Here is a 21,321-nt window from a genome sequence, read left to right as displayed (position 1 = left end):
TTTTTTCACTTATTTTGACTATAAAAAAGTACAGTACAGTAAGACAAAATACACTTACAGTATGTTAAAAATAAATTCTCTGAAAAAATAAATAAAAATAAACATCTTATGCAGTGTTGCTTATAAAAGAGTAAATTGATCTTGTTTTATGGATTTTTAGATATTTAACTATTTTTGCCGCTCCAAACTTACTTCAAAACCCCAGAATATAAATAACGACATCATCTTTAAACCCTGTAGGGGCCTTTTACCCCAAGTGTGGGGTAAAAGGCTCCCTCACCACCTTTTTTTAAAAACTGAATTTTAATCAAAACAACTATCCGTTCTTATTGCTTTTCACACAAATTATGTTGCTCCATCAATATTCAATAACAATAAATCCATTTTTTTTTATCTTGATACATTTTGTGACCAGAAAAAAGCAAAGTTTCCTTAAGGGTTGCCTTTATCCCCATTGTACCCTACTATAAAAACTGTAGCAGGTTTAGGATGAGGCTCAGACAAGAAAGAAGTTTTAGTTACCACGGAGAGGCCGTTTATTGAAAACAGCAATAAAGTGAACAAGGGAATGTGAATTTGGCTGTGCAGTGGAAGTGCTCTGAATTCATGTGGATAATATAACACAAGGTACAGTTATATAAATACACATGGAATAATGTACATTAAGAATAACAGATATATTATAAAATATGATGCAATTATACAAAATTATATACAAGAAAACACTGGCTCACAGTCTTTTCTTTATTTAAATTATTGCAATACTTTGTTACAATATCCTTGCATTAAAAATAGCAGTGTGGTTCTGCAATTCATTTGTCTACAGTAAAATGTTGCATGTAAAGAGTCTTTTTATGGGATTTTACTACGAGCTTAGTGCAAACGAATTGCCGAACCTCACTGCTATGTTTAATGCCATGAGAATATAATAGGCACAGGCTACATATTAAATAATGTACATTAAGACAAAACACCATAAGCAGACTTTTAAAAACAGACTGGATTTATGTTTGAACTGCAACTATATATTTTTAAGCATATCATTTTGAACAACTGCACCTAAAGAACGGAGTTGGTGTAAACAGGCCTTAAATGTTTGGATTCTTTGGATTCATGGATGAATTCTTCTGAGAACCAAGGATTCAGGCTTTACAAAAAAATGGAAATATGTAGCAGTGGCAAAAATACTGGGCACAACAGTAATGCCAGTGAGTAACAAGTGTAATTGTAATGTTTCATCCACCTGTGTATGCTTGATATGTAAGGAATTGTATCGTCAGCAGTTTTTATCGAAATCTTTTTACCATATTTAAGATGCAAATTTATCGAGGCAGATCCCCTCCACTGGTCGACTGGCAAATAATTTGAGGGCAATTCCCCAGCCGGCGAATATCGCTTATTTCCTGACACTGGATGCGTATTGAAGCCTGTTGATCAAACAGGGGAATTCCCGGTTTAGCCATCCCTTATAACACTCTCCCTAGAGCTTGAAACACATTTATTAACCCTTCACATTTGCAGCTTGTGTTTGACTTTTTCACTCTTTAAATAGCATTCTTTTATCACCAAATCTTGTATGCCTTGTAAGTATTGGGGAGAAACAATGTGATGATTTTGTTCAGTTTTCTATTGTTATTTCAGTCGAATAACTGTTGTAGTTTGATTGTATGCTTTACATAAATTGGGACATATGAGATTTCGTAAATCAATTGCAAGTTTTCATTTTCAATTCTTGGATAATACAGTTCCACACTTGTAATGGCGGGAGGGTGTTTGCTTTTCAATGATGTTAGCCAATCATAACAGTGGGCATGTCTTAAAGGTGAAGTACACACAAAACCAAGTGTTTTAGACAGAGGGCCAAAAACAGGGTGGAAAAAGGTCATGTAATACTATATATATAATAATTATTATGGAAGTAAAATTAAAATGGTAAATCAAATGCTCTATTGCTCAAATGATAAATCAAATGCTCAAACTTGATTTAATTTCCTCGTTACTGGGTAGTCAGAATTGTAATGAAAAGGAAAAGAGCTAAAATTGTCTGAAATGTCATTTTTGTAATTAATCCAGTACAGTGCTGTCATTATTAAAAACTAAATGATAAATGATAAATCAAAAGCTCAAACTGACATCTCAACTGATAAATCAAATGCTCAAACTAATCATTCAAATGATAAATCAAATACAAATGACAAGTTAAGTTAGGCTTGTCAATCAAGTCCTATTAAGCGTGGCTTATTGACCTGTTTCAGTGACGTCACTTTTTCCTCGCAGCCACCATATTTATGACCATCAGTGTGTGGAAGCAATGGCGGTCAATGGAAAAACACCCATAAAACGATATGAAGAAAAACATTAAAGAACTGTCCAAGCCAAGTCCCAGGAAAAGTATATACAGGTCTGAAGTCTGCATAAATACTACTGTAACAGTTAAAGGTTGGGCAAGGAGGAGGCGGGAACCGTCTGAACAGTAAACATAATGTTTTATGATAAAACACAACAAAAATCATAAACGAACAGACACACATGCAACGCGGCCTCTCTCTCTCCTCTCTCTGTGTCTCCTCTCGCCCTTTCCCCAGCCTCCCCTCGTCTCTCCCCCAGGTTTGCAGGAGGTGGGGTGGACCACCGGCTGATAGAACGGCCGGAAGGGCAGCGTTGAGATGGGGGGCGGGGGAGTTAGTCAGACCGGTGGCGCCCCGGCCTCAATCGGCCGGGGAAGGAGTGTGACGAGGAGGGCGTGGTCAGGCTGTGATGGAGCACGGCCGGCGCTGAATCAGCTGATCAGCGGGAGAGCAAGATAAGGGGTGGCCGGAGATGCCGGTTCGGGAGAGAGAGAGATGCACGTGGCCGAATTGCATGTGTGTCTGTGTTTGTTTATGTATGTTTTAAGTTCATTTATAACATTAAAGTTTATGTTGACTGTTCAGCCGGTTCCCGCCTCCTCCTTGCCCGTCCTTGAACAGTTACAACTACTTAATTTGACTTTCACAGACATTTAAATATATTTTATCTACGAATCATCTCCATACGCGAGTGAGTCTGATGTGTGACAGACTAGCACACACGCCCAGTGGTACATCACCATAAACATCTCTCATTCAGAAGTTACAGATGTTTTTGTACTGTTTACTGGGGAAGTGGTACAGGGCTGAGCTATATGACAAGAAGAGTGTGAAGGAGATGCTCAATCAAGCTGATGTCTCGATGAAAGCTCTGGAGAGAAGTGGGCTGCCTGGTAGGTTTAAGGTTTGGGGCTACCAGCATGGGGTTCTTCCCAGACTCCTTCGGCCTCTCCTGGTGTATGAGGTTCCCCTGTCTACAGTAGATGCACTGGAGAGAAAAATAAACAGCTTCCTCAGGAGGTGGCTATCAGTTACCAAGAGTTTTTGTTCCATCGACCTGTATAGTACAGGGAGTAAACTGTAGCTTCCAATAACATCAGTGGTGGGAAAATACAAGGCAACAAAAGCAACCAAGCCATGATGCTCTGGGAACGCAAGGACGATCGAGTTCACCAGGCAAACATCAGCATCCGAACAGGCCGTAAATGGTCTGCAAGCAGGGTATTGAAGCAGGCAGAAGAACAGCTACGCCATGCTGATATCATCGGCAAGCTTGGCCTGGGCTGTGTCACCAGGACCAGTTGGAAGAAAGTGACATCAAGGGAACGCCATTACATGATGCAAAGGGAGATACGGCAGCAGAGGAAGAGGAGAGACATGCCAGAACAGTAGCCATGAGACAACAGGTCTGTGTGGGTGTGAGAGAGAGGTCCCTGAAATGGCAAGAGATGTGGAGTATGGAAGAACACCAGATCAAATTTCTTCTCTTCTCCGTTTATGATGTTCTGGCTTCACCAAACAACCTTCATAGGTGGGGACTAGCAGAGAGCCCTGGTAGCTTGGAGCAGAGCTGGCCTGATGTAAGGAGGTTCCGGTGGAGGCATGATCAGGTGCTAGCCCAGTTGGCAGGTGGTCTGGAGTAGGCGCAGAGGAGGACAAAACAGAAGAAAAAAGCAACTGGTCCCAGTTTTATTAACTTCCTCAGACCATGTGAGAAGTGTACTGTGGAAGGGGGAGCATAGGGGTTCTGCCCACAGCAAGTGATTGGGAGATGCAGACAGACCTCAGAAGGCAGCTAAAATTTCCAGAGGAGATCGCCAGCACAAGCCTTCAGCCAGATATTGTCCTCTGGTCCTGTGGCACAAAGCAGGTAATCTTCATTGAGCTAACAGTGCCCTGGGAAGAGAGGATTGAAGAGACACATGAAAGAAAGCTGCAGAAATATCAGTTTCTCATCCTGGAGAGCCAGCAGAGGGGATGGAAGGCCTGGAACCTACCAGTAGAGGTTGGTTGCAGGGGCTTTCCAGGAAAATCACTCTAGAGTGCTTTAGGGTTAGGCTTGGTGTCAAAGGTATAGTGTGGAAGAGACTGGTCACTGATATTAGCAAGCAGGTAGAGGTGGCATCAAAGTGGCTTTGGCTGAATAAAGGAGAGCGTTGGCAGAGTCAAGCTGACAGCCACAGGTAGGGCAGAGCATATCAGTGTATCCACAGGCGTGGTGGAGGGGGCAGTTCCAGGACGCTGGTCTTTGCTGTCGAACCCTTCCGAGGTGTCATAGGCTTAAATCAATGAAACACCAATGAAGGAGAGAGCCCAGAGAAGCTACAAAGGTTGAACCAGCTGTGCTTTGTTCCTGCTATTGGAAGGAGCGATTATTAAGCCAAATGGCTCACAGAAGATACAGGAGATAAGACCTGTAAAGTGAGCAGGCTGTGATAACCCCATCGTATTGCTGATATTCTGATACTGGTCTGATTTGGTCACAATATTACAAAACATACAGTATGTGATAATCCCATCTGTATGAATGTAAGAGCTTCTTTTATCTCATGAATACACAGAAAGCAACCGTTTACATTGTAGTCTGTTGGTGTGAATAAAATCTGTGCTTCATAATCTTATGATGTGAACATAATTGACTAACATTAGTAAGTACACATTATATATTCAGGACTGTATATTTATATTATAGTACTTTTTATGTATTTAAATGTTACAATTATGATATACCTTTATACAGTCAGGGTGTTATGAATTGTAACATTGTCCTATGTGCATTTCCAGTTTAATTGTATCCAACTCATTTATAAGTTTAATTGATGCATGTAATGACTTTGACTATGTCTGAATATATGAGCAAAAATTAAAAAGTGTTTATCCGGGTTGTCTCCCTTCATCGCTGCTTGACTTGGGTGAAATGAAACCGTGTCACATGAAATATGTAACTTTATTGAAAGAAAAATAAAAATTTTCACTGGTAAGTAAACAGCACTATCAGTTTTTCAAGATGTATAAATAAGAAACCATAATTTTGCCAGCTTTTGTCACATTCCACAGTACAGCACACTGAAGGTATATGGAATTCAGGTCACAAACATGGCGGCACGGTGAGTGCACAGGTCCCCGTCAGTTAGGCGCTGATTCCGTGTTTTGATACTGGGAAACAGTTTCCGCTTCAGCATCTTATAGAAGTTTTGAAATTGTGTTTGAGTCCATGAAACAGATTTTAATTAAAAGATTGTCACAGAAATGAACGTTTCACACCTACTCCAGTCGTCTCCCCTGTGCCGGTAAACCCCGCCCATTTGTCTTGATTGACACAGCAAATGGCTGACGTAGCATATCATTTGTATTTGATTTATCATTTGAGAAGTCAGTTTGAGCATTTGTTTTTTTCATTTTAGTAGTCAGTTTGAGCATTTAATTTTTTCGTTTTAGTAGTCAGTTTAAGCATTTGATTTATCATTTGAGTAGTCCGTTTGAGCATTTCAGTGACTGTTTGAGTAGTCAGTCTGAGCATTTGATTCGTCATTTAAGTAGTCAGTTTGAGCATTTTATTAATCATTTCAGAATTCATTTTTATTTTTAATTATGACAGTGATTTACTGGATTGATGCTTAAAATGAAACATCAAACACAGTTGATGTTTCTTTTTCTTTTTGTTACAGATTATGATTCTCCACATTAGGAAACGAAATTATATTTAAGCATTTCATTGATCATTTAAGCAGTCCTTTTGAACATTTGATTTATTATTTTAGCATTTAAGCATTTGATAGGTCATTGCCGGCTCTAGCAGTGTGGGCAGTGTCTGAATGTTTGCAAACAGTATACCGTTGCTCAGCAGTTTTAATCTTTTTAGCTCTGAGCAAAGAACAAAGAATTTCAGCGTGAGTGTATCTGGGCCTTAACTCTACAGTCTTACCTACAACATACCCCGCAGGAAAGACAAGCAATTGTTGTCTTTTAGGGTGCTTCCACACTAGCACTTTTGGTGCGCACACGAGTTCGAATGACGTCAAAGTTCGGTTTGTTTGGGTGGTGTGAATGCTGTTTTCCGAACTCATATGCGCACCTGTGATCCGCACCCAAGTCTACTTTAACGAACTCGGGTTCGGTCCAAGCAATCTAACCAAGTGTGAAAGCACCCTTAGTTGCTGGTCCCCAGTATGGAATGCTGGTGTGATGGTATACTGTTCTCAAAATCATGTCATCATGTACTTGACTTCTGTGACTAGACATATTGAAAAACCTGGGTATGAATTGAGATCATTACACCAATAAAACAGTATAGGCTAAACCAGCGCCACACTAGCAGACCCCAAACAACTTGATTTTGGCAGAGGGTGTCACACATGCAGATTGTTTTGCTGAGATCTCACTCTCCACAGTTGGAGGCATGACAAATTTTCCAATACAAAGTGGAGGGGTGACAAACATACCAACTCACTGCATCTCTCTGATTCCCTGTCACATGAACTCACCAAAATAAGAACAGGAGTACCACGTGAGCATTAACAATTGTAAAAGAGTGATTTAGGGTGTTTTCTGACCTGTAGCTTGCTTGATTAGTTCTGAAACAGGATAAAATAGTTACATTGTTGCATTTTCAAGGTTAGGGAAATTGGTAATATTTTAAAACTGACCAAACTGTACAAATTCAGTTGTGGTTATTTTTATCAATCATTAGTTGCTTCTGCATTATTTCTGCATTAAAATGTACCTGTTATTTGTATGGTCATGGTCAAAAAGCTCTCACAGTCACGGTTCTTAGCACGGTCACAAAGCTCTCTCTCTCCTTCTCGTGCCTGCACACTTGCACACAAACATAAATACATAAATACAGAAAGAGAGAAGACAAATTTCAAAAAGTTGCTGATGCCATCCTACCTCAGTCTGTTCTACCGCAATCCAAAAGAGAGAAGCGATCACGAAGATTGACCTACAGTATACCTAGTACAGCCACCAAAAGGTTATGCTTACAAAAATCGAGAGTTAATGGCAAATTTGCCATTGATTATTTTCATGTGCAAATGAGCTTTGCAAATGTTTTTTCCAAATTTTTTCCAAATGTTTGCTGCAGGTTCACCACTACCGGTGAAGAGCTGCAAATTTCTGGCAAACATTTGCTAGTGGCAAATGAGTGGCAAATTTGATGGCAAGTTTGCTAGAATTTTTTTGTAAGGGTATATCCACGTTTTGGTAATGAATTACAGTGACGAGTTAACCTACAGATTTCTTTTCTGTCCAGGTGGTCCGAATCTGAGTGCGACTGCGTGTTCGAACCGAACCAAGGGAGAAAACTCACCAGGTTCCGAAACAAATACTGCAAATGAGCCAGGAGTGAAAACATCCTTAGGAAGTGGAACTTTGCCTTGTGAAAGTGCGTGGTTGTGTATTTATCCCATCTGGGATTGCTGTAGAATGCAAATGTCCATATGCAGCTTTCAGTTAGTGAAGAAATTACATTGAATAAAAACAGAGTGTTGGGGCTCTGCTTTCTGATGTAATTTTAGTGTTGGCAAAAAGGCAGGAAACACTTGGTGACAAAATCACAATGGATTACAGTCAGCGTTTGTGATGATATGCATTTGATGATATTTCATGTGATGAAAACGTTCAGATCGGCATGACATCTTGCCAGTTCTTCGGTAAAAGAAGAAGCCCATTGTTCACTTGAGGAAGACAGAAGACCCCGCCTCGGCGACAGAACGATTATTTCTAACAATTTTGATGTGCTTTTCCATTGCTGGAACTATTAAATCAGCAGGGAGTCCCAACGGTCAAGTGATTAAAGACCTCTCACTGGCAGACGCTAATGCGTGCTTCGTCTCCTTGGCTGGCAATTATGTTAATGAAACACAGATCTGAAAATCAATGGAAAAATCGTCTAGTGTGTCACCGTCTTAATCAGTGCCTGTAACTTAGCTGCAGAAGCTAAGGGCTAACTAATGGTGTTTCAGAATCACATGGCAGTGCTGTCTGGAAGGGTGAACACTCAAAACAAGCAACCAAATCGGGTCCGAATGGATCAGACGGAGATAAAGCCTCTCTGGGCATGACTGCAAAGCTTTCTTTCTCCAAGCTCTCAGAGGGGATTGTTCAAAGGCTAAAGGAGCCTGACTGGCTACCTCTATTGGCCCCCATGCTTAAGTCCTGTTGATAAATTGTATGGTTAGTGAGTGCAAATCCCCTTACATCACAGAAAATCCAGATTCTGCTGTATCCTAAACTGCTCTCAAGTGCACTGAAAAACACACAAAAGAACATGATGTGACAGTGATGTCTATCCTGAGGCAAGATAGGCAGTGGAACAGTGTTACATCACATAAGCCAGAATGCAGCCAACAACTCATTCACACAATTCACTGACCCCAGGCCTGTCCTAACTGAAAGAGACCGCCTGCTTCTGATCCCAATCCTGTCCCAACTGACAGAAAAAAACCTACCACAAACCAAGATCTGTCCTAAATGAAAGAGACAACCTACCTTCAAGTTCAAGTTTATTTTATTGTCATGTGCTCAGGATAACAAGTTACTTTGTACAATGAAATTTTTAGTTAGTTTGTTCCTCCCAATGCTCAGCAGAAATGAATAAATATAAAAAGTATAAATAACACAAAAAATCTGCAGAAATAGCAGAAATATACTATCAATGACCACTTTATTAGGTTCACCTGTAGGCCTACTTATTCATACGATTATCTAATCAGCCAATTGTGTGGCGGCAGTGCAATGCATAAAATCATGCAGATACGGATCAGGAGCTTCAGTTAATGGTTCAAATCAACCATGAGAATGGGGAAAAAATTTGATCTCAGTGATATCAACCGTGGCATGATTGTTGGTGCCAGGCTGGCTGGTTTGAGTATTTCTGTTACTGCTGATCTCCAGGGATTTTCAGGCACAACAGTCTCTACAATTTACTCTGAATGGTTCCAAAAACATCCAGTGAGTGGCAGTTTTGTGGATGGAAACTCCTTGTTGATGAGAGAGGTCAACGTAGAATGGCCAGACTGGTTCGAGCTGACAGAAAGGCTACGGTAACTCAGATAACCACTCTGTACAATTGTAGTGAGCAGAATAGCATTTCAGAATGCACAACATGTCAAACCTTGAGGTGAATGAGCCTCACGTCGGGTTCCACTTCTGTCAGCCAAGAACAGAAAGCTGAGGCTGCAGTAGGCCTATTATCTGTGTACCTCAGCAGAAATTGAGATTCATCAGACCAGGTGATGTTTTTCCAGTCTTTAACTGTCCAGTTTTGGTGTGCCCACTGCAGCCTCAGCTTTCTGTTCTAGGTTAAAATTCTGTTCTGTAAAAACTCTGTGCTGTAAGTAAAGGGTTAAATTTGTCATGTGACAAAACAACATGGCAGCAATAAAACTACATTCCACCCCCCCAAATAAAAAACTACATCTGATAAGAAACCTAATTAAGTTTTTACATTGAAACCTGTTTGAGTCAAATAATTAGAGTCTCTAGCTTCGTCCGATATGCCGCTTTTAAAATTTGAGCAATTTATCACGAAACACCATGCTGCTGAACACAATGTACACTAATGTGTACTTTAGCGCTATTTTTTCTTAGAAAACCTGAAGTATATTTACTGTGCATTATCACATTGCGAATCAATGGGTTTATCCAAAAGCTGAAAATGTTTGCTTTCAGAGGCTTTTCATGGAGTTAGAATGGAGGTGCATTTTGAACTGTTCTGAGACCATTGCAGACAGACAGCACACTGGAGGTAAAGTCATTCATTAAATAGGGAGCAAGGGAGCATCCTATAGCTTTCCTATGCAACTAAGTGCATTAGCTCCTAAAATCTGGTCAAAAGTTCAGTTTCAGGATGCAGATACTGTTTGCACCACTCAACATGTTTGGCAGACATGGGACAAGGATTATCAGTACACAGATTCAGAATTTATAATGTATAATATTATTTTAACATGGTTGGCAGTGATTGGATAATGCTGACCATTACTTTGAATCAGAATTATTTATGCTAATTTCTGATTGGTAAAATGCTTTAGCACTGGCTATCACTTGTTTGTGCAAAAAGAGAACATTGAGATTTTGCTGCCAAAGTAGAAAAAACAAAACAAAAACATTGTAACATAAAAGTTCGATCAGGTCAAATCATTTTTGTTTGTATAGTTTTTTTATTTGTGCAATACACATTGTTCCAAAGCAGCTTTACAGTAATAACCAACACTCCTGTTAAAATAATAAAGAATTTCATTGAAAAAATCTGACTTTCTATAGCTTACTATTATTTAAAATTTCACAACTTATTTCCGCTGTCCACATATGTGGACATTCATTTTCAGAAAAACAATTTGCTCTAGAAAAAAGCATGTTTATTAAGTGCTACTAGTTACAAATCAAAAAGGGAAATGGAAAATGCACACAGCAGTCACGCTCAGGTCTCAGGAGGTTAAATACAGAGGTTGGAGGAAGTAGGAATTAGTGCATTAATTCAATGACAATAATGTGCAAAATATTGTATGATATATGAATGTTCAGTCTTTGTAGAGTAACTTCATTTATCTGATGAACAGAGTCCCAGTGTTGTGCGAAGGATCTTGTGTCTGTGAAGTGTAAATATTAATGTATGTGGTGTGCCAAAGTTCATCAAACATTTGACTTTTTTCAAATGGGGGGGGGGGATTAGAGTAATGGGTGGGAATTATTGGCTTGAGTCTGATGGCCTGTGGTTTACCTTCCTTTTCCTCATGTCAACAATCATTTCTTTATTTTTATTGACATTCAGGAGGAGGTTGTTTTTCTCACACCAAACTGCCAGGTCTGCTACTTCTCTCCTGTAGGCCGTCTCATAATTCCCAGTGATGAGACCTATTACGGCAGTGTCGTCAGCAAACTTGATGATCGTATTGTCTACATGAGTGGAAAACACAATCATGAGTGAAGAGGGTGGAGAGTATGGGGCCTTGGGGTGGTGGGGGGGATGTTTAAAATCAGGGTGGTGGAGGTTCAGTTCCCCACTCTGAAGGTCTAGGGTCTGCCTGTGAGAAAGTTGAATGTCCATTGGCAAAGAGTAGGGTGCAGTCAGAGTGTGAGAAGTCTGTCTGCTAGTTTGATGGGAATAATCATGCTGAAGGCCGAACTGTAGTCCATGAACAGCGTTGTCACATCTCTGTCCTCATTTTCCATGTGGGTGAGAACTGTGTGGACAGAAAAAGAGATGTGTCCTCAGCTGACCAATTGTGGTGGTATGCAAACTGTAAACATTCTAATGCATCTGGAATGATGTTCCGAATGTAGGCCATGATTAATCTTTCAAAGCATTTCATGATGATAGGTGTGAGAGCTACCAGTCAGTAGTCATTCAAACATGTCACCCTGGTTTTCCTTTGCACTGGGATGATGGTTGTTGTCTTGAAACAGATGGGTACAATAGCTTGGGTGAGAGAAAGGTTGTATAGGTTCGTAAGTACAGCATCAAGTTCCATGGCACAAGCTCTGATTGCATGTCCAGGTATATTGTCAGGACCTGCAGCTTTGCATGGGTGTACTCAGCGGAGAGTTTTGCACACATCTTTGACGGACACAGTGCTAATGAATTGTGGGTAGCCGTGCCATATGAGGCTGAAGGCCTTTTCACACAAGCAGTGAAACAAGAAAGTGAAATGAAACAAATATCTTAGGCCTGAAAAAAACAAAAATAAATTCACTCCGTTACTATAGGTGGTGCTGATCGACAACCAAATTAACATTCAGCTGATCTGCCACATGCCTATCCCAGAGAAGAAGCAAGCCAAAAGTAAGTAAGATTTAGAAGTTCCACTTCTGTCTTCATTGCCAGTTTTGTATTGTTCATCCTTTGGCATTTAATGAAAAAAAAAAAAAGCTTCTGGCATTAGCAACACCAGTGCACTAATATGTGTAAATGCAGCTATATGTGTAAATGATCCAGACCAATCACCCAAAGCTTCTATCTCAGTCAATCTCGGTCAAAAATCTAGGGGTAACCATCGACAACCAACTCAATTTCACCACCCACATCTCAAAAACAGCCTGATCATGTAGATTTGCATTCTTCAACATCAGGAAACCTCTCTGAACATGCCACACAACTCCTTGTTCAGTTGCTTGTCACATCTAGACTGGACTACTGTAATGCTCTTTTAGCCAGCATTCCTGCATGCACAATTAGGCCTCTTCAAATTATCCAGAATGTTACACCAATCCTTGTCTCTCTACACTGGCTGCCGGTTGCTGCACATATCAAGTTCAAGGCTTTGATGCTGGCATACAGAACAGTCACTGGATATGCTCAAGCTTACCTAAAATCATTCCTGCAGAGCTATGTTCCCACCAGAAGGCTGTGGTCTGCAAATGAGCAGCATCATGTCAGTACCAACACAAAGAGGCACCAAATCACTTTCCCGGACTTTCAGCTTCATGGTACCATGATGGTGGAACGACCTTTCCAACTCCATCTGTGAAGCAGAATCCCTCTCTGTCTTCAAAAAATGACTAAAGACATATTTTTTCCATGAGCACTTGACCATACACTAAATATATATATATATATATATATATATATATATATATATATATATATATATATATATATATATATATATACAGGTGCATCTCAATAAATTAGAATGTCGTGGAAAAGTTCATTTATTTCAGTAATTCAACTCAAATTGTGAAACTCGTGTATTAAATAAATTCAGTGCACACAGACTGAAGTAGTTGAAGTCTTTGGTTCTTTTAATTGTGATGATTTTGGCTCACATTTAACAAAAACCCACCAATTCACTATCTCAAAAAATTAGAATATGGTGACATGCCAATCAGCTAATCAACTCAAAACACCTGCAAAGGTTTCCTGAGCCTTCAAAATGGTCTCTCAGTTTGGTTCACTAGGCTACACAATCATGGGGAAGACTGCTGATCTGACAGTTGTCCAGAAGACAATCATTGACACCCTTCACAATGAGAGTAAGCCACAAACATTCATTGCCAAAGAAGCTGGCTGTTCACAGAGTGCTGTATCCAAGCATGTTAACAGAAAGTTGAGTGGAAGGAAAAAGTGTGGAAGAAAAAGATGCACAACCAACCGAGAGAACCGCAGCCTAATGAGGATTGTCAAGCAAAATTGATTCAAGAATTTGGGTGAACTTCACAAGGAATGGACTGAGGCTAGGGTCAAGGCATCAAGAGACACCACACACAGACATGTCAAGGAATTTGGCTACAGTTGTTGTATTCCTCTTGTTAAGCCACTCCTGAACCACAGAGAACGTCAGAGGCGTCTTACCTGGGCTAAGGAGAAGAACTGGACTGTTGCCCAGTGGTCCAAAGTCCTCTTTTCAGATGAGAGCAAGTTTTGTATTTCATTTGGAAACCAAGGTCCTAGAGTCTGGAGGAAGGGTGGAGAAGCTCATAGCCCAAATTGCTTGAAGTCCAGTGTTAAGTTTCCACAGTCTGTGATGATTTGGGGTGCAATGTCATCTGCTGGTGTTGGTCCATTGTGTTTTTTGAAAACCAAAGTCACTGCACCCGTTTACCAAGAAATTTTGAAGCACTTCATGCTTCCTTCTGCTGACCAGCTTTTTTAAAGATTCTGATTTCATTTTCCAGCAGGATTTGGCACCTGCCCACACTGCCAAAAGCACCAAAAGTTGGTTAAATGACCATGGTGTTGGTGTGCTTGACTGGCCAGCAAACTCACCAGACCTGAACCCCATAGAGAATCTATGGGGTATTGTCAAGAGGAAAATGAGAAACAAGAGACCAAAAAATGCAGATGAGCTGAAGGCCACTGTCAAAGAAACCTGGGCTTCCATACCACCTCAGCAGTGCCACAAACTGATCACCTTCTAGGCAGTAATTAAAGCAAAAGGAGCCCCTACCAAGTATTGAGTACATATACAGTAAATGAACATACTTTCCAGAAGGCCAACAATTCACTAAAAATGTTTTTTTTATTGGTCTTATGATGTATTCTAATTTTTTGAGATAGTGAATTGGTGGGTTTTTGTTAAATGTGAGCCAAAATCATCACAATTAAAAGAACCAAAGACTTCAACTACTTCAGTCTGTGTGCATTGAATTTATTTAATACACGAGTTTCACAATTTGAGTTGAATTACTGAAATAAATGAACTTTTCCACGACATTCTAATTTGAGATGCACCTGTATATACTGTATACTGTATATACTGGTGGCAAAAATTTGGAATAATGTACAGATTTTGCTCTTATGGAAAGAAATTGGGACTTTTATTCAACAAAGAGGCATTCAACTGATCAAAATGTATACTCAGGACATTAATAATGTGAAAAATTACTATTACAGTTTGAAAAAAAAAAATCAGAACTTCTTAAATTACTTCAAAGAGTTCTCATCAAAAAATCCTCCATGTGCAGCAATGACAGCTTTGCAGATCCTTGGCATTCTAGCTGTCAATTTGTCCAGATACTCGGATGACATTTCACCTCACGCTTCCTGTAGCACTTGCCATAGATGTGGCTGTCTTGTCGGGCACTTCTCACGCACCTTACAGTCTAGTGATCCCACAAAAGCTCAATGGGATTAAGATCCATAACTCTCTTTTCCAATTATCTGTTGTCCAATGTCTGTTTTTTTGCCCACTATAACCTTTTCTTTTTGTTTTTCTGTTTCAAAAGTGGCTTTTTCTTTGCAATTCTTCCCATAAGGCCTGCACCCCTGAGTCTTCTCTTTACTGTTGTACATGAAACTGGTGTTGAGCGGGTAGAATTCAATGAAGCTATCAGCTGAGGACATGTGAGGTGTCTATTTCTCAAACTAGAGACTCTGATGTACTTATCCTCTTGTTTAGTTGTACATCTGGCCTTCCACATCTCTTTCTGTCCTTGTTAGAGCCAGTTGTCCTTTGTCTTTGAAGACTGTAGTGTAAACCATTGTATGAAATTTTCAGTTTTTTAGCAATTTCAAGCATTGTATAGCCTTTATTCCTCAAAACAATGATTGACTGATGAGTTTCTAGAGAAAGCTGTTTCTTTTTTGCCATTTTTGACCTAATATTGACCTTAAAGGTGCTATATGTAATATTTGTACTGTACTAAATCATAAAATGACCATAATAGGTCATTAGAGAATTAGGCAACATGCTAAGCTGAAATACTGGCTTCTCCGATAACAATGCTACAGCCAGTATATTCTATGTTGAAGTTTCCATTCTGGGCCGGAATTTCTGTTTATGTTTTGGCCTGTGTGATCCCGCCCACTGCCCACTCACCAATAGTGTTTTGACACCGCCGGGTTGCCAGATTTGAACAAGTTTGCAGGCAAACAACACTGTGTACTGCAGCCATGGAAGCCAGAAAACGAACTGGATCAGAGATAACAGATTCCACCCAACCTAAAAAGCCTCGCCATCCATCTAAAAACCACCATGACCAGAGGCGTAGTAAAACAAGGATAAATACTGGAGATGCCTTTGGAAGATGGAGATAGCTTAAAGCCCAGAAATCCTTTAAAACGGATGCTGAGTTGGCTAATTTGCGTGTCAACATTCTGGCAACCAGCATGAGCTTCGAGTCTGGGGTGGGGCAGACAACTCTCCAATATTTCGAATTTGGACTGCAGTACCCATTTCAAACACTTGTTGTCAATCTTACATATAGCCCCTTTAAGACATGCCAGTCTATTGCATACTGTCAACTCAAAAACAAACACAAAGACAATATTAAGCTTCATTTAATGTTCCAAATAGCTTTCAACTGTGTTTGATATAATGGCAATTGAATTTCTAGTACAAAATTAGCAATTTAGCATGATTACTCAAGGATAAGGTGTTGGAGTGATGGTTGCTGGAAATGGGGCCTGTCTAGATTTGATCAAATGACTTTTGTCAAATAGTGATGGTGTTGTTTTTTATATCAATAATGTCCTGATTATACTTTGTGATCAGTTGAATGCCACTTTGGTGAATTAAAGTACCAATTTCCTTCCAAAACAGCAAAATCTATACATTATTCCAAACTTTTGGCCACCAGTGTATATAAACTATAAAGAAACGTCCCTTTTTCAGGACACTGTATTTTAAATATAATTTTGTAAAACCCCAAATTAACTTTATCTTTATTGTAAAGGGTTTAAACCCTTGTTTTCCATGCTTGTTCAATTAATTCACAATGAATGAACATAAACAATTACTGAACATGCACCTGTGGAACGTTCATTAAGACACTAACAGCTTACAGACGGTAGGCAATTAAGGTCACAGTTATAAAAACTTAGGACACTAAAGAGACCTTTCTACTGACTCTGAAAAACACCAAAAGAAAGATGCCCAGGGTCCCTGGTCATCTGCGTGAACGTGCCTTATGCATGCTGCATGGAGGCATGAGGGCTGCAGATGTGGCCAGGGCAATAAATTGCAATGTCCGTACTGTGAGACACCTAAGACAGTGCTACAGGGAGACAGGAAGGACAGCTGACTGTCCTCGCAGTGGCAGACCACGTGTAAAAACACCTGCACAGGATCGGTACATCCAAATATCACACCTGCAGGACAGGTACAGGATGGCAACAACAACTGCCTGAGTTAGGAACGCACAATCCCTCCATCAGTGCTCAGACTGTCCGCAATAGGCTGAGAGAGGCTGGACTGAGGGCTTGTAGGCCTGTTGTAAGGCAGGTCCTTACCAGACATCACCGGCAACAATGTCGCCTACGGGCACAAACCCACTTTCGCTGGACCAGACAGGACTGGCAAAAAGTGCTCTTCACTGACGAGTCACGGTTTTGTCTCACCAGGGGTGACAGTCGGATTCGCATTTATCGTCAAAGGAATGAGCGTTATACTGAGGCCTGTACTCTGGAGTGGGATCAATTTGGAGGTGGAGGGTCTGTCATGGTCTGGGGCGGTGTGTCACAGCATCATCGGACTGAGCTTGTTGTCATTGCAGGCAATCTCAATGCTGTGCATTACAGAGAAGTCATCCTCCTACCTCATGTGGTACCCTTCCTGCAGGCTCATCCTGACATGACCCACCAGCATGACAATGCCACCAGCCATACTGCTCATTCTGTGCATGATTTCCTGCAAGACAGGAATGTCATTGTTCTGCTATGGCCAGCGAAGAGCCCAGATCTCAATCCCATTGAGCACGTCTGGGACCTGTTGGATCGGAGGGTGAGGGTTAGGGCCATTCCCCCCAGAAATGTCCGGGAACTTGCAAGTGCCTTGGTGGAAGAGTGGGGTAACATCTTTTATTGTTTATATCCATTTATCCATCCATCTTTAACCACTTATCTGGTGGCAGCAGACTAAGCAAAGTAGCCCATACATTCTTTTCCCTGGCCACATCCTTGAGCTAATCCTAGGGGATCCTGGGGCATTCCCAGGCCAGCCGAGAGATATAATCCCTCCAGCATGTTCTGGGTCTTCCCCTGGGCTTCCTCCCAGTTGAACATGCCCGAAACACCTCCACAGGAAGGCGTCCAGGAGGCATCCTAATCAGATGCCCAAACCACCTCAACTGGCTCCTTTCGACGTGGAGGAGCAGTTCTACTCCGAGCCCATCTCGGATGTCAGAGCTTCGCACCCTATCCCCTAGGGTGAGCCCTGACATCCTACGAAGAAAGCTCATTGCGGCCGCTTGTATTCACTATCTTATTCTTGGAACATACACAACTGGTAAATTGAGAGCTTTACCTTCAGCCTCAGCTCCTTCTTCACCACTATGGTCAGGTACAGTGACCACATTACTGCAGACGCTGCACCAATCCGCCTGTTGATCTCACACTCCAACTTTCCCTCACTCGTGAACAAGATCCTGATGTACTTGAACTCCTCTACTTGGGGCAGCTGATCTCTCCCTACTGTATCTATATCTATATCTATATCCATATCTATATTTTGTTGCAGTCTAATCTCTGTCTTGGATAGTATTTTTCTGATGCAATTTAAACTTTGTAATGCAGCAGTTTTGGAACTACTGTCTCCTTAAGAAGAATCACTTATGTTGTACTCTTTTTGTAAGTCGCTTTGATAAAAGCATTTGCCAAATGAATAAATGTAAATGTAAAAATATTATCACGCTCTCAGAAGAAAAAACTTTTCCGGTGCTCTGCCATGTTTGATGATTTTAAAAGGTTTTGGTCATTGTGAGATTAGCTAAACCAGCTGAACAGCAGCTTGGACAAGCTGGGAGATCATTTTGTCCTGAAAACCAGCTAAGCCAGCCTCCAAGACAATCTAAAACAACTTTAACCAGGCTTGCAAACCACCAGGCCGGTTTATACCGATCTTTTCAACAAAGAATTTTCAAGTTATTTATCCTCAAGCATTCTATCACTGACCTCAGCCATGTCCTAACCAGAAGACTACATCCATCCAATTAAATGAAGTGAATGTGTTGTTTGTGTTTGATTTGTGTCCCTGTTGCTCTGTGTGTTGTGACCTTTTCTCCAGATGATGGGGAAAAAACACATTACAGATAGCAGTGAAGGTTCTTCACTCATCCTTTGACCTCCTTAAACAGTCTGCTAACACACAAACATTCTGGGAAGTTCTCTCTTCTTCTTGGGGACCTATCAATCAGTCAAAGTCTGACTTCTTCTTAACCTGTAATGAGTCATTCATTATCATCATCAGCAGCAGCAGATATGCTTTAAAAGATAAACACAACACTTAACATGATTGAAACATTGACTCAAATCCCTTTGACCTCGAGGTTACCAGCAAATCTGGATAAAGGATCTGATTATGACCTTTTACCAGAGAAAGAGAGGGAGGAACATATAGATGTACACCTATTGCATGTCCTTGCAGTGAAAGGCTACTGAAATATCTATGTTGTCTGATCACCAATTATCTTGGATGAGATTTTGAATCACAAACAGCAGTGAGAATGTAATGAAAGTCTGGTGCAGGCTGGTACTATCCGGAGTGATGCAGATATTCTAAAATGGAGCTTTGAGATCATTTGAAAATCTAACAGCAAATTGGGATTTCTAGGTCTCAATTTTTCAGGTATTTACAGTTTGCCATCTACTTTTTACTATTTCTGGTGGTAGTACACAGCCCCCTAAAGCTGCAGACACTCTCTGTATGGTGCTCACTGCCTTTGGAAAGTGGCATGAAGTGTCAGTGTATTATTCCTCATTGATTCAGAGTCTTGGTGATGGGGCCTTAACTGTTCTTAAGAGTTTATGGGAAAGAGATCTGAACTTGGTATTGGAGGATAAGAAGTGGGAAAGGATTTAAAAAATATTAAAACTATGTCTAGGGATGCAAGGGTATGCCTTATTCAGTTTAAGATTTTTAATTGTTTCTACTGGACTCCCTTTAGATCAGAGATGCCCAAACTAGGGCACGCGGGCCAAAGTTGGCCCGTGATGACCTTTGATTTCAACCGCCTTGACGTATATGACAAGAGTGAAAAAAAAAAAATGCTATTGATGCAGCTATTCATTGCATTAATTTAGCAGATTGCAGAGTCATTTTTTTATATAATGAAATCATGAAGAAGGGGAACCAGGGCAACTTTCATATTTAATATAATACAGTTAGCAGAGCCTGAAATTCGCGAGGGATTGCGAGTATTGCGCACAATTTTAAGAATTCCCGCAATTTCCTTGTTGATAATGCGGGAAATTCCCGCACACTTTTATTCACTTTACAGTGCAGCTGCGAATAAATAAACAAATAGATACAGATGTACAAATCAAATCAATAAACTTGTTTTTGTAACAAACTGTAATTCAAGAAACTACGTGAGTAAATCCGCTCTATTTTTCACTTTCTCATGCAGCTGTCAGCAGTGTCAGAAGTGTAAGCACGCGCAGTGAGGGAGTGCTTTGTCACATAGTTACTGAACTTAAGATGCCACAGATGTACAAACCTTTCTTAATCTGTTAATTCGACATGAAATGGCGTTATACCGCGTCTCCGTAAGCGAACGACATGATAAACCTATTGTTCCTGTTTATAAGCAACAAAGCTGTGAACATTGCAAGCGTATGCGCCTTTCATATCTTGGTGCTCCCTCATCACTCATAATGCAGCACATTTGCAAGAAAGGCAGAAATAGCAAAATGCTTTGTGTAATGTACCAGCTGTTTGATGAAGAGAGACACTTTAACACCTTTTACATCTCACATTTCCATCTCTAGTTCCATCTAGGGGCAGAAATTAACGGAGGCTCTGGGCAAACACATTCCCCTGCAATCTGATATAGTTCCAAATATATCCATCGCGATCGTCATTTGAATTTTCTCTGAACATTATTTGTTTCATGCGGTCTGTTGTGCAGATGTTGTCGTGTCAGAGGTGGATGTTTACACCCTAAACAAGCACAGATGGGCACTCCGCTTCTCACGCTCCTCATCAGTTCGGTGCCGTGCTCCCACGCTAAAAATACCAAATGCTACAATGTAGTTAATAATAATATGAGCTAAAATAATATCTGGATGTGTTAAATAGCCTTGATGTTCAATAAAATATTACTAATGATCAGTGTTGGGAGGGTTACTTTTGAAATGTATTCCACTACAGATTACAGAATACATGCTGTAAAATTTAATTTGTAATTGTAAGGAGGAGGTGAGAAGCAGCTTTCCTGGTTCAGGTAAGGATTTATTTTCTCTCTCTGCAGCACAAATTACAGTCTCACAGTCTTTGCGTTATGCACTAAGTTAATCTACAATCACACACCGCTTCACAAAATAAACTCTCATCATTTGTAATAAAAACTCTTTGCTTCTTGTTCGGGTCTGTGGTGCCCAGGCTCTCTCTCTCCCTTCTATTTGCGGTGTGTCTCTATTTATGCCGCTCTCCCCGTGCTCACTGAAATTAGAGACAGGTGTTAGACATAATTTAGCTCAGGTGTAAGCGCCCTTACCGCTTTCTCTCTCTCCGGAGAGATGCTTGACCACGCCCCCGCTGCCAAAGTAATGTATTCCGTTAGATTACTGAAGGTCAGTAACGTATTCTAAATACTT

The sequence above is a fragment of the Myxocyprinus asiaticus genome, chromosome 26 (genome assembly GCF_019703515.2).
Source record: "Myxocyprinus asiaticus isolate MX2 ecotype Aquarium Trade chromosome 26, UBuf_Myxa_2, whole genome shotgun sequence".
NCBI classification, from domain to species: domain Eukaryota; kingdom Metazoa; phylum Chordata; class Actinopteri; order Cypriniformes; family Catostomidae; genus Myxocyprinus; species Myxocyprinus asiaticus.
The sequence above is the reverse complement of the archived record's forward strand: the minus strand, read 5'-3'. Positions refer to the sequence as shown.